The following is a 13,400-nucleotide window of genomic DNA, read 5'->3' as shown; positions in this document are numbered from 1 at the left end:
AGGACTTTTAGGTTTAGTTAGATGTTACCCAATCTTATTTTGTGGCTGGTCGGGTCCTGTTCTTAATCAACCACAGGATAAAATTAATTAGTATAATGATAAAGAGACCGTTTAAATGTTGGCAACATATCAAGCAATTGGAACTTAAATAATTATATGAAATTAGGGAAAATAAAAGGAAACTGTTTCAAGATCAGGAGCGTGATCTATGCGTCACAATTTAAAAGGAAAAGGGCTTATGTCAACAGTAGAATAGCCTTTGAGAGCTTCCAAGATAGGAAGCATAAAGGACAAGGAAAACGTAACCACAATAGTAGCTGAACTATTTTCTCTAATGCTTTTTTTTTCACATACAGTCAATGGTACAACCGTCAAGTACTACACAGTCACCATATAGCTCGGTTCAGCAGAAGTAGGAAATAGTGAAAGAGACCACCATGGAACACAAACAGAGATCCGCATCAATAACTTAATAGCCCTATTATAGAAGTGCACATCTATGGCAAAAATATCTTCTGCAGGGCTGAAATTAAATTTAAAATCAATTCAAGAACTTTATAATTGAAGAATGATTTGGCAGATGGGAAACTCATCAATCAACAAGGCAGATCACTCCCCAGAGGAATTTCAGGAGAGTGGGCCTGATAAAACTCCATTAATGTTAACAACTTTACCAAAGCGTTGCAGTTTGAACCAGCAGTATTCTTTGTGCAGTCATTTATGCTTGAGCTACTTTGCGCAAAAAGATACGTTTTTTTTCTCCTTTCTTTGTCCCATCACACGTTGAGATAGCATTTCGCAAAATTCCGACCGGCAAACTGTTTCTTCCCACTCTTCTGCCCCCGACCCCCATCCCCAATCCATGATTTATTTCAAATCATTCGGGAAAATTTTGTGCTTACCATGTCATAGAGTTATATAGCATTTTGTCCAGGCCTTTTGCTCCTATTTTGTCCATGTAGACCAGTGGTTCTTAACCTTTTTGACACCAGTACAGGCATACGTGAACAAACTACTGTATGTGGTATGTACCTTTGTTATGTTCCTAAACATGGGCTCAACAAATTGATATAGAAACATAGAAAATAGGAGCAGGAGGAGGACATTCGGCCCTTCGAGCCAGCACAGCCATTCATTGCCATCATGGCTGATCGTCCCCAATCAATAACCCGTGCCTGCCTTCTCCCCATATCCCTTGACACCACTAGCCCCTAGAGCTCTATCTAACTCTCTCTTAAATCCATCCAGTGACATGGCCTCCACTGCCCTCTGTGGCAGGGAATTCCACAAATTCACAACTCTCTGGGTGAAAAAGTTTTTCTCACATCAGTCTTAAATGGCTTCCCCTTTATTCTAAGACATGTTATTTTTGTCCCCTTCAAAGCCCCAAACGACCCCCATAGGGGGTCATGACCCCCAGGTTAAGAACCACTGATGTAGACCAATCCATGCACCTGTACAAATGTATTTTAGATGTATTATAAAATCTGCCTCAATTACCTTCTCTGTCAGTTCATTCAATATACCCACCACCCTCTGTGTGAAAAAGTTGCTCCTCAAAGTTCCAATTAAATCATTTCCCACTCACCTTAAACCTAAATACTCTGGTTCTTGATTCCCCTCCTCTGGACAAAAGAGTCTGTGCATTCACCCAATCAATTCCCTTCAGGTATGAAACCTGAAACCCACATTTTTATCACTGAAGGTTATACAGGTCAGCGGTGCTCATGGTTCCTTCGTTATTTCCACATGAGATGAGAGGCGAGGTTTGTTAATGCATTAGAGCTGAAGCATATGCTGAATATGCATTACCGTGCTGGCATAAGTGCAGCATCAACTCCATCTTTTGCCAACATTCCTAAAACTCCTCTGACAGTAACCTGGATCAGCTCATGGTAACACACAGCGTCAATACTATTCAGCTTTTGATTTATTAAGGGCTTATTAAACACTAATTAAAAAAGAAAATGTGCACACTTGCTCATGGTTGCTTTAAATTCCACAATGAGTTATTGATGCCTGCTGGAAATATAACGTTAAGGCTCTTGGCTGGGTTGGCAGAAGCTCAATATGGAGCAGGGATGAAAATAAAGATGCAATACTGAAGGTCTATTTGTTCAACTGGCTGCGATTATGGGGTAGTTTCATGAAATGTGCCTTTATATTTCATTCTTCATGTTATTGTTAAATATGATTTCACTAATACTGCTGGAAAACTATCATCGTAACAATTTATACAGCATATTTATTGCAAAACTCACAACTGTGGGACAATCAGCTGCTTGATTTCCTCAGCTCTACACCTTGAAGTTCCAGTACTTCGGCTCGAGAGGTTGGTACAATGAACATGCATTTTTATTCATGTAGCACAGATTGGTGTCTCTCTGCAGTATATATGTTTAAGTATGTGTTTAAGAAATGGGAGTATACATAATGTCATAGAATCATACCAAATGGAAACAGGCCCTTCAGCCCAACTCGTCCATACCCCATCTAAGATAGTCCCCTTTGCCCATGTTTGTGGAACTCCCTGCCACAGAGGGCAGTGGAGGCCAAGTCACTGGAGAGAGTTAGATAGAGCTCTAGTGGCTAGTGGAGTCAAGGGATATGGGGAGAAGGCAGGCACGGGTTATTGATAGGGGGCGATCAACCATGATCACAATGAATGGTGGTGCTGGCTCGAAGGGCCAAATGGCCTCCTCCTGCACTTATTTTCTATGTTTCTATGTTTAGTCCATATCTTTCTCCAACGCTAACATATCCTTCCTCAGATATGGGGTCCATAACTGCTCACAAGCGTAGTCTGATCAGCGCCCTGTAAAGCCTCAGCATTGCATCCTTGCTTTTATATTCTAGTGCTCTTGAAATTAATTCTAACGTAGTATTTGTCGTCGTTACTACCGATTCAACCTGCAAATTAACCTTTTGGGAATCCTGCACCAGCACTCCCAAGTCCCTTGCATTCCTTCCATGATCTTGATACTTTATTGTGCTAAATAATGTGCTAAATAATATGAGGAAAACATTTTTCACACAGAGAGTGGTGAATCTGTGGAATTCTCTGCCACAGAAGGTAGTTGAGGCCAGTTCGTTGGCTATATTTAAGAGGGAGTTAGATGTGGCCCTTGTGGCTAAAGGGATCAGGGTGTATGGAGAGAAGGCAGGTACAGGATACTGAGTTGGATGATCAGCCATGATCATATTGAATGGCGGTGCAGGCTCGAAGGGCCGAATGGCCTACTCCTGCACCTATTTTCTATGTTTCTATGTTTCTATAATACTATTCTGTTTGAAAAAGCTGCATTCCATTTTAGAAATATTAAATGTTATTACCTCAGTCTAGTCTGAGTAACAGTACTTCAAACTAGATAAACGTGCACATTATAACCCCCAAGCCATTACTGAAAAATATTCTACCTTTATTGCAAGATGCCACTATGCTTCTATTTGGTGTATGTCCATTTGTGCCAAAGGATAAGGACACTGGAGGAGAAGTTGGTCATTTAACTCTTTCTCATTACAGCTAGCATTTTGATAAGTGTATGAAGACGTAGATCTCTGCCATTCAGTTGGATAATATTATAGGAACTATACCACTGACTTCCACTCTGCCTTCAAATTCACTTGGACTATCTCTTTCCCCTTTCTCGATCTCTCAGTCTCCATCATATATAATATCCTCTCAGCTGATCAAATCTTTACCCACGGTCACTTAACTAATTAGTCCTCATAATCTTAAATTCAATGATCTATTCAGTCTTGACTGTACTAAATGACTCAGCATCTAAAGTCCTCTGGGGTAAATAATTCTATTGACTCATGGCCTTTAAGACCCTTAAGAGAAGAAATTAGGATTTTAAAAAATCTCATATTTCAGTCAAGTCTTTTTGTTCTGTGACAATATCCCCTAGTTCCAGATATACCCATGAAATGAACCATCCCCATGAGCCTTACCCTGCCCAGATCCTTCATAGTCTAGTATGTTTCCATGACTACTTCTCATTTTTCTAAGAATATAACTATCTAGGTATCTAGGTATCATTCATCAGGAGTCTATAATGGATGGGATTTATATAGCGCCTTTCTAATACTCAAGGCGCTTTACATCGCATTATTCATTCACTCCTCAGTCACACTCGGTGGTGGTAAGCTACTTCTGTAGCCACAGCTGCCCTGGGGCAGACTGACGGAAGCGTGGCTGCCAATCTGCGCCTACGGCCCCTCCGACCACCACCAATCACTCACACACATTCACATACATTCACACACAGGCAAAGGTGGGTGAAGTGTCTTGCCCAAGGACACAACGACAGTATGCACTCCAAGCGGGATTCGAACCGGCTACCTTCCGGTTGCCAGCCGAACACTTAGCCCATTGTGCCATCTGTCGTCTATGTACTGGACTTCTCTATACTGGCTCCGTCATATACCTCGTCCGTCCTTAAATAATGACAGATGTTAATGTGGCTTGTACTTGTGACCTGACCCTTAAATCCTACTGTAATTTTGGTGAATTGGTTGACTATGCCCTCTGACGTCAACATGAATTTCCCAAGTTGTAATGGGCAAAACTGAAGGAACATTACAGGTCTAATTACAACTTAAGGATCATATCCCCATGTTGACAATCTGAACCACATGAGTCAATGCCCCAAATCTCCTACCATTCAATGTGCTACCCGCGTTTGCATCCGGTCTGCCCTTTGGATGTGTTGAAACTTCCAACCACATACCGGCAAACCTGTCTCTAAAACCGAGTATCCGTGAGTGATTTTCATAAACATTCAAAAACAGCTGCAAACTTAAAAAAAAAAATCAAAAAACAAAAATGGTTTTATAAAACAGTCAAGCATATGCTTGCAAGCAAATATGTAAGTATAACTGAATGCAATCAAGTAAAAACTTTTGTTTTCTGATTTCTCAGCAGCTATCTCATTCTATTGATTTTAGTGGGGTTGTTGTACATGTACCAGGTCTAACCTGCTTCAAGGTTCAGCGTCAGTTTCTCCGATTTGTGAGCTTAACAGCTATGAAGTCTGTGTTCCAGCTTAACATAGACGATGACCAATCAGCAAAATATATCTCTTGAATTTTAAGCGGAATATCCGCATCAACGTTTGTTAGCTTTCCTCATTTACATTTTGTACCTCTGCTGTAGTTTATCTCACACATTGATCCCATCCACGCTAAAAATCTTTTAACAAGAATCTTTTACTGCTGGGGTCAATCCTGAGTCCCTTCACTATGTGAACTGTAACAGTTCAGAGTGCTTCATCATCAAATTCCCAAGGGCAATTAACAATGGTAAGTAAGCATTAGCCTCCACACTATGCCCATATTCCATGAATGTATTAAAAAAAAATCTATATTCCAGACAACAGAGCTACCTTAAAAGAAACTCATTATCGGCGGTAACCCACATGCCATGCTGAGAATGAAATCAATCAATACTGATGATAAGAATGAAAAAACAGAAATTGTAAACCAAAACCTGCAACGCAGAATGGAAAATAGATTTTATATACGTAAAGAGGCTCTTTTTAATTTCATAGAAACATCAGAGCCTGGGAGGTTAATCATTTGGTGCCCATTTACTATGTGAGAGTTGCAATTAAATGATTTAAAGGGGCTGTCCCACTTGGGCGACCTAATTGGCGAGTTCAGAAGAATTTGAAAAAATGACATGTTGAAGACCTCCTTCGACTATGTAGAAGACCTCCTTCGACCTCCTTCGACCATGCTGAAGACTAGTTTCGACTAGCTATGACTAGCTACGATGAACTTCGGGAAAATTGAACACCGAATAGTGGAGAGTGAAGACAACCTCCTTCATAGAAACATAGAAATTAGGTGCAGGAGTAGGCCATTCGGCCCTTCGAGCCTGCACCGCCATTCAATATGATCATGGCTGATCATCCAACTCAGTATCCCGTACCTGCCTTCTCTCCATACCCTCTGATCCCCTTAGCCACAAGGGCCACATCTAACTCCCTCTTAAATATAACCAATGAACTGGCCTCGACTACCTCTGTGGCAGGGAGTTCCAGAGATTCACCACTCTCTGTGTGAAAAAAGTTCTTCTCATCTCGGTTTTAAAGGATTTCCCCCTTATCCTTAAGCTGTCCTGGACTTCCCCAACATCGGGAGCAATCTTCCTGCATCTAGCCTGTCCAACCCCTTAAGAATTTTGTAAGTTTCTATAAGATCCCCTCTCAATCTCCTAAATTCTAGAGAGTATAAACCAAGTCTATCCAGTCTTTCTTCATAAGACAGTCCTGACATCCCAGGAATCAGTCTGGTGAACCTTCTCTGCACTCCCTCTATGGCAATAATGTCCTTCCTCAGATTTGGAGACCAAAACTGTACGCAATACTCCAGGTGTGGTCTCACCAAGACCCTGTACAACTGCAGTAGAACCTCCCTGCTCCTATACTCAAATCCTTTTGCTATGAAAGCTAACATACCATTCGCTTTCTTCACTGCCTGCTGCACCTGCATGCCCACTTTCAATGACTGGTGTACCATGACACCCAGGTCTCGCTGCATCTCCCCTTTTCCTAGTCGGCCACCTTCGACAACTACCTTAGACTACCTTCGACTACCCTTGATTGCCTATGACTAACATGCCGACCTACTACGACCTACTACGACTAATCCAACGAGTAAAAAAAGTATCGATTTTTTCCATGGCGACCTTTTTTTACTCGCGGGCATTTTTTAACATTGAAAAAAAATGCCGCGACCTAGCTGAGGCCTCGAGTACGCGGAGACCACTCTCGAGCATGAAGGAGAGTTACGAAGACCTCCTACGACCTCGTGTCGACCATGCTGCGAGTATGAGTCGAGGGCAAACTCACCAGAACTCGCAGATTAGGTCGCCCAAGTGGGACGGGCCCTTTACATAGCAGACACAAGAAACATAACCATCAGGCTATTGAGCACTATGAACTCCAACTAAACTCCAAACTATGAATTGCCTGGATTGTATTATTGTCTTTGGGCTTTGTTGTTATTTTTACACTATATCGGGTTTTTTTTTAATTTATCGAACTTCATTTGTTGGTTTTTATGGTTTTATTTTTTATTTATTTAACTTTTATTTAACCAGGAGAAGTCTCATTGAGATTAAAAATCTCTTTTACAAGAGAGTCCTGGCCAAGACAGGCAGCAGCACAGTTCCACAGTTACAGACAATAATTTAAAAACAACAGAGAACATATAAATAGAGTCACAGTCAGAACATCATCAAACAAAGCATGTACAGACAGAAGAGCCCGCTTCAACATCATTAAGAAGGGATTTAAATCTGTTTATAGAAACCAGCTCCTTAAGTTTAAGTTCATTCTGCAGCTGGTTCCATGCGAAGGGATCAGCATAACTAAATGCCCTTTTCCCCAGTTCAGTACGGACTTTAGGTACAGTTAGTAAGAACAAGTCCTCAGAGCGGAGCTGATAAGTTCCTGTGCTTTTTCGAATTACATACTTCTGCAGGTATGAAGGAAGAACACCGAGGATAGTCTTATAAATAAGGATATGCCAATGATGGAGTCTGAAGGTGGACAGGGCAAACCATCCTCTTGTCCCTCCTGAGAATGCAGATACTGGAGCAAAAAACAAAGTTCTTGAGATCCCCAGTAATCAGGCAGCATCTGTGGAAGAAAATGGACAAATGACGCATAAAACCTGGACCATCATCTTTCTTGAGCCTGAGGACATCATCTTTCTTGAGTCTGGCCATCTTCCTTCTACAGAAGGGTTTCAACCCGAAACGTTGCCTATTTCCTTCGCTCCATAGATGCTGCCTCACCCGCTGAGTTTCTCCAGCGTTTTTGTCTACCTTCGATTTTCCAGCATCTGCAGTTCCTTCTTAAACATTCCTTCTACAGATGCTGACTGATGTCCTCCTGTCATTTGTTTTTTGCTGGTTATTTTACATAGATGCGATCATACGAATAATAAACTATATATCAAACTGCACCCAGCAGCAAATTGGCTTATGCACTTCTGAGCTCACTTTAGTAAGTGATGATGGTCAAATATCTATTGACATTATTCCTCTGACTGGATTGGAAAACATGATCACTGTTAAAATTACCGTCAGTAATTTGCATTGTATTATCAGGTGTTTGGACAATCTTAACCCCACTTTTTTGTTTCCCTCCAATCACATGGATTCTTACGTTCTGCCCTCTATCATGTGTGCCGTCGACACACCTTATAAAGTATACGTAAACTGCACCTTTCTTCATCTGCATCAAAATTCCATAAAAATATCAGTTACTAGTCAGGTGGGCACAGCTGATCTAAAATGTTGTGTTGAGTTGTGTCATGGACTTCTGTGTTTGTGCTTTTTTTAAATTTGAATATGTTTTATTTATATATTATTTAATTTTATGATACTTGACTGTAAGGAAAATTCATTTTGTTGTCTCTAATATGAGATAATAACAATAAATGGAATACAATACAATACAATGTCCTGGAGGAAGCACATGGTCAGAACTGCTTGTTGTTTAATGTTCCCTCTATCATATCATCCTGAGTGCTCTATATTACTTAGGATATTTCATTTCCCTATTTTTAGACACTGTGTTACAGTGAAGTGTCATTGTATTGCAGGTATAATGGACTTTCTCCAAAGTACATCACACCCGATATGCTTCATTTATTGTCCTATCTGACCACAGATTCTTGCTGTCCTACCTCTACTATTTGTAGTGGTGGCCGATTAGGAAAAGGGGAGATGCAACGAGACCTGGGTGTCATGGTACACCAGTCATTGAAAGTAGGCATGCAGGTGCAGCAGGCAGTGAAGAAAGCGAATGGTATGTTAGCATTCATAGCAAAAGGATTTGAGTATAGGAGCAGGGAGGTTCTACTGCAGTTGTACAGGGTCTTGGTGAGACCACACCTGGAGTATTGCGTACAGTTTTGGTCTCCAAATCTGAGGAAGGACATTATTACCATAGAGGGAGTGCAGAGAAGGTTCACCAGACTGATTCCTAGGATGTCAGGACTTTCATATGAAGAAAGACTGGATAGACCCGGCTTGTACTCGCTAGAATTTAGGAGATTGAGGGGAGATCTTATAGAAACTTACAAAATTCTTAAGGGGTTGGACAGGCTAGATGCAGGAAGATTGTTCCCGATGTTGGGGAAGTCCAGGACAAGGGGTCACAGCTTAAGGATAAGGGGGAAATCCTTTCAGACCGAGATGAGAAAAACATTTTTCACACAGAGTGGTGAATCTCTGGAACTCTCTGCCACAGAAGGTAGTTGAGGCCAGTCCATTGGCTATATTTAAGAGGGAGTTAGATGTGGCCCTTATGGCTAAAGGAATCAGAGGGTATGGAGAGAAAGCAGGTACGGGATACTGAGTTGGATGATCAGCCATGATCATATTGAATGGCGGTGCAGGCTCGAAGGGCCGAATGGCCTACGCCTGCACCTATTTTCTATGTTTCTATTTTCGCCTGATCGGTTTATAACATTATGGGTAGACGGCCAGAACCTTCTTCCTAGCTGGAAATGTCAAAGAGTAAGGGACACAGCTTCAAGGTGAGAGGGGGAAAGTTTAGGCAAATTTGTGCAAGGAGCATGGTGGGTGTGGAGATATGGATCCCATGAAGGCAGGGGAGAACAGTTAAACTTTCCTTTGTGTTCAGCACAGGCATTGTGGGCTGAAGGGCTTATTCCTGTGCTGCACCATTCTATGTACGTTTTGAACCAGCTCGACAATGACCAAGTTACTGAACCCAATTATCTTTTAAATTGCTAGAATTTATTGGTTACAAAGTCAATGGGACATTAACTTACTTATATGAAGCATGTTCATGGTTATAATAATACCAGTGGTATTCTAGAATATCTACAGTAACTTTACAAACAATGAACAACATAACATTAACTTGGATAGGTTGGGTGAGTGAACAAATGCATGGCAGATGCAGTATAATATGGATAAATGTGAGGTTATCCACTTTGGTGGCAAAAACAGGAAAGTAGACTATTATCTGATTGGTGGCCGATTAGGAAAAGGGGAGATGCAACGAGACCTGGGTGTCATGGTACACCAGTCATTGAAAGTAGGCATGCAGGTGCAGCAGGCAGTGAAGAAAGCGAATGGTATGTTAGCATTCATAGCAAAAGGATTTGAGTATAGGAGCAGGGAGGTTCTACTGCAGTTGTACAGGGTCTTGGTGAGACCACACCTGGAGTATTGCGTACAATTTTGGTCTCCTAATCTGAGGAAGGACATTCTTGCCATAGAGGGAGTACAGAGAAGGTTCACCAGACTGATTCCTGGCATGTCAGGACTTTCATATGAAGAAAGACTGGATAGACTCGACTTGTACTCGCTAGAATTTAGAAGATTGAGGGGGGATCTTATAGAAACTTTCAAAATTCTTAAGGGGTTGGACAGGCTAGATGCAGGAAGATTGTTCCTGCATCTAGCCTGAAATATTGTAAAGACAGACCCATAAGCAGAAAATATGGAAGTTACAATACAAAATGTATTAATAATTTGTACAGATAATTCCACGATAATGGTAATTAATTGTTATGTTTCTCCATTTCTCTTTACCACTCTCTTGCTTCCTGTACAACCTATCTATCCCCTTCAGCAAGCTTATGGTCAGCTGCTTCAATAACCTTTTTATGTGGCTCAGCAACGTTTTTTTGTATTTTAATGCACGTGAAGTCCCATGGGTTTCATTATCACGCTAAAGGTGCTGCAAAAAGGGAGTTCCTGTTTGCTTATTTTAGCTGTTTCGGTACATTCCTTTGGAAGGTTACAAGCAAAGAGACTAGAGTATCTTTGTTACAAGTACATATCCTACAGAAGGAAAAAGGAAAGGCCACCCCATCTGATACCATGGATTTTTGGAAACTGTTTGACAAAGAACAAAAGAAAATTCCTTGGCAGCTTTCGTTCATTTCCCAGGGCTCTTTGTCCTAAGGGGAAGTCAGTTTCCCACCTTTCGACTATTTGTAATTTGAGTACCTTTGTCCTCGGCCAATGTTGCAAATATGTTGCCAACAACTATGCAGTTTTATGCTAACTGTGGAAATACTTTATTGGCGTCGTGAGACCTCCAAACCATCCCTATTCTTTTTCTTTAAAAATTATTATAAAATTCAGGAAGTTTATAAATGTGAATAAGTTTGCAAAATGCATTCTCAGCTCTGGCATAGGCGTTAGCACTCTCCCTTCTGAGGAAGGATGATTTTGGTTTGGGTTCCTCTCCATAGAGGAGAAAGCATGAATGGGGTCATGATTCTGGACGATCAGCCATCATCATATTGAATGGCGGTGATGACTCGCAGGGCTGAATGGCCTACTCCTGCACCTATTTTCTATGTTTCATAGATGAATGGAAACGTCTGCACTGATCGTGACATTAAATCCAGATTCCACATGTTCTTCTGAATGAAATACACCACTGTTTTGAAGGCAAACAGGGAAGATCCCGTCAGCCCATACTTACCTCTCAATCAGTATTACTCCGAGAAAGAGGCAAATAGATTATGACTCCACTTACAATGTGGTTTCAAAGGGCCTTGGGTGAATCTGAGGAAGCCATAAAAAGCATTATTTATTGCAAGGTTTTATTTTGTTTGAGTTTTTGATGACTGGCATATTCACATTCACCATGTAATATAAATAACATCACAAGGCATTTCACAATGGCAGAATGTAGAGTGAAGAGAGGATTGGGAGGAGTTGCTGAAGGAAAATTCTTGGCAGGTGTCGGAGGAGGAGATGTGGCCTTAGGGATGTAGGTGGTTACTAAGCTGAATCCTCTTAAGCATATCAGATATAGCTACAAAGCAACAATTATAATTTAACGCTGGGATATTTGAGGCAGATAATTGAGATGACAGGAGGTATTCATCTGGAGCACCTTTCCATGCTTATGACTCTTTGTGAGCAACAGTTTTCTTTCATAACCATTCATTGTCAAAATTGCCTTGCCAAGATTTTTACATGTGGATCTATAAAATCTTCCCTGACTTCAATCAATGGACAAACTGAAGAACTGAGAAAATGTCTCTGCTCGAAACGTCACCTATCCATGTTCTCCGCAGATGCTGCCTGGCCTGCAGAGTTACTCCAGAACATTGTGTCCTTTCCAATGGATGTTCAACAAGACGTTGTCATGGTAAACGGAATGAAGGTTTATTTTTCACTGGGGAGACTCGATCCATTAAGGGATATAAAGTATTCTAAACTTAAATTAGAAAAAAGTTGAATGACAATCTGGACTTGATTGACTAGTTCAACACTCTCCTAGTCTGTCACTCATCCTCCAGCTTCAGTGGCACAGATGGTAGAACTACTGCCTCACAGCTCTAATGACCCAGGGTCAATCCTCACCTCCGATGCTGTCTATGTGGATCTCCATTGTCTTCTCCCTGTGACTAGGTGCCCAATTTCCTCCCAATTATAATGCAGATTAATTTGTCAGTGTAAATGTTCCTTGTATAGAGATGAGGGGTAGAAACTAGGGGAGGGAAGTGAATGGGTAAAGGGGTACTTGGTTCTTGGTTTCTTGGTCCTCCAAAATATTCCAACTGGAATTTAAACTGGTAGAATAGGTCACAAGGAAAATTAGTGGCTGACTCTGATTACTCTGTGAGCTGGCATAGACTTCTTAATCCGACCCCAGTACCAGAACACCATGGAACATCTCTTGCACTACCATGGACTTTCCAATTGGCAAAAGGACACAGAGTGCTGGAGAAACTCTGTGGGTCAGGCAGCATCCGTGGAGAAAATGGATAGGTGGCGTTTCAGGTCGAGACCTTTCTTCAGACAAAGAAACTTTTTACTGTACCTCGGTACACATGACTACAAACTAAACTAAACTAATGTCCTCCGGAGATGCTGCCTGACCTTCCAGCACTCAGTGCCCTTATGTGTATTAACCGCCATCTGCAGTGCTTAATTTTGACATTCTGACTTTCTAACTGTTTTGCATTAATGTCTTGATCTTTGCACTCTTTTTCTTTTACTGTCATGTGCAAATTAGGTGCAATTTACGTATCATTTATATTTTGTATGTTGTCCGAATCTTTATGCCTGTGATGCTGCTGTAAGCAAGATGCTGATTGTAGCTGCACCTCACTGCACTTGGGCATATGACAATAAACCCGACTTCACTTGAACCAAAGTGGCCTCCTCAATGTTAAAAGGAAATATGGAAGAGTAGTCAAGTCAAGTCAAGTCACATTTATTTATATAGCACATTTAAAAAACAACTCTCGTTGACCAAAGTGCTTTACATTTGTTATAAGAATAGTCTAAACAAACAAACTACATACATATATACATATAGCCCTCGCTCAGTGGACGTCAGGAAAGGCTTGGGAGAACTGATAGGTTTTTAGTCTTGACT

The sequence above is a fragment of the Amblyraja radiata genome, chromosome 4 (genome assembly GCF_010909765.2).
Source record: "Amblyraja radiata isolate CabotCenter1 chromosome 4, sAmbRad1.1.pri, whole genome shotgun sequence".
Taxonomy (NCBI): Eukaryota; Metazoa; Chordata; class Chondrichthyes; order Rajiformes; family Rajidae; genus Amblyraja; species Amblyraja radiata.
This window is presented reverse-complemented; position numbering follows the sequence as displayed.